The sequence below is a fragment of the Echinops telfairi genome, unplaced genomic scaffold, assembly GCF_000313985.2.
Source record: "Echinops telfairi isolate 266 unplaced genomic scaffold, ASM31398v2 ScPeMD7_655;HRSCAF=1070, whole genome shotgun sequence".
Classification (NCBI taxonomy): domain Eukaryota; kingdom Metazoa; phylum Chordata; class Mammalia; order Afrosoricida; family Tenrecidae; genus Echinops; species Echinops telfairi.
This window is the reverse complement of record NW_022104553.1, coordinates 4,931,712-4,933,427: the sequence shown is the minus strand read 5'-3', so window position 1 is coordinate 4,933,427 and position 1,716 is coordinate 4,931,712.

Genomic DNA, 1,716 nt, shown 5'->3' with positions numbered 1-1,716 from the left:
CTCTGTTTTGGGGGGTTTCAGACCACGCTACTTCCCTACCATGTGACCCCAGAAATGTCCTCTGTCGCAGTCTGCTCCAGTAAAGGGACAGCATGATATGTGCTGTTGTCCTTTGCCCAGTCCCCTCTGCGTCCCATTAGATCCTAGCAGGGATGTCATTCTCTGAGCATTGTGTGCCAGCGTGGGGCCCAGTCCGACTCTCTTTCTCTTCCTCCCTCCCAGCCTGCCTCCATGTGGATGTGGCATGCTGGGCTCACTCTCCAACAAACCCACTTCCAGGGAGGGGGTCAGTTTGGCTTGGTTGGGCAGCCCTGTAGCTCTCTCTTTTCATGCATTCTTCCAAGTGACTATGCTGTTCTTGTGGTTTGGTGCTTCATGGTAGGGTCGGCATGCCCCTTCCAGGTTCTGTGGAGACAAAACCAGTACTCTCCCCCTGGGTGGATTAGTGCCCTACTCCCTCCATTATAATTTCGCTTTCAAATCCCACCCCTTTTCTCCCTCCACCCTTCTGTCCTTTTCTCATTACTGTGATGGACCAACATGTACCTCCTTGGGTTTGGTCCAACCTCCTCCCACTTCCTTGTATCTCAACTCAATTGTTATGATACAGGTGGCTTCTCTTCTATACCTACCATGCTGATTACACTTACCACAGGGGACTCATGCTGTACTTCTCCTTTTGTGATTGGCTGACTTCGCTTAGCATAGTTTCCTCCAACTCTTCCCATGAAAAGACATGCTCCTCAGTGCTTCTTAGTGATGCATAGTACTGCATTGTGTGTATGTGCCATGGTTTACTATTCCACTCATCTTCTGGTGGAAATTTAGATTGTTTCCAACTCTTTGTGATTGTGAATTGCGCTGCAATAAACATTGGAGTGCGTACAACTGGTCATGGTTTATCTTACCTCTTCAGGGTATATACCCAGTAGAGGGATAGCTGGGTCATAAAGTAGCTCAATTTCCATCTTCTTTAAGTATCGCCAGACCGCTTCCATAGCGGCTGTACATATCTACAGGACCACCAGCAATGTAGGAGAGTTCCCACCTCGCCACATCCCCTCCAACATTTGTTGCTCTCTGATTTTCTGATTTGGGCTAGCCTCAAAGGTGTTAGATGGTATCTCATGGTTGTTTTGATTTGCATTTCTCTGATGGCTAATGATCGGGAGCATTTTCTCATATGTTTATTGGCCATATGGGTCTCCTTCCTAGTGAAACTTCTTTTCAGTTCTTTTTTCCACTTCTTCAAAGGTTAACTGTTTTCTTCTTTTTGCAGGCAAGGAGAATATTGTAGATTTTCATAATAAGCCCTTTGTCTGTTGTGTCCTAGCTAACAATCCTCTCCCAGTCTGTGGGTTGCCTTGTTACCCTCTTGGTAAAGTCTTTTGATACCCACAGGTGCTTAATACTTAGTAAATTCCATTTGTCAATTTCAGATTCATCTGCATGTGTACCCTGTCCTATTGCAGTTAGCCTTTGTATTCCCTGGGCCAAGTTTCTTAGGTTTGTCCCAATTCCTTCACTAATGGTGCTGGTGGTTTGGGGTTTTACTTCTAAGTCTGTGATCCACCTTGAATTTGTTCTTGTGCATGGGGTGAGGTAGACCTCCTGTTTCATTTTTCTACATGTGGATTTCCATTGTTTCCAGCACCACTTGTTAAATAGGGTGTCACCCTCCCACTTGATGCTTTGGGCGCCCTTTTCAAAGATCAG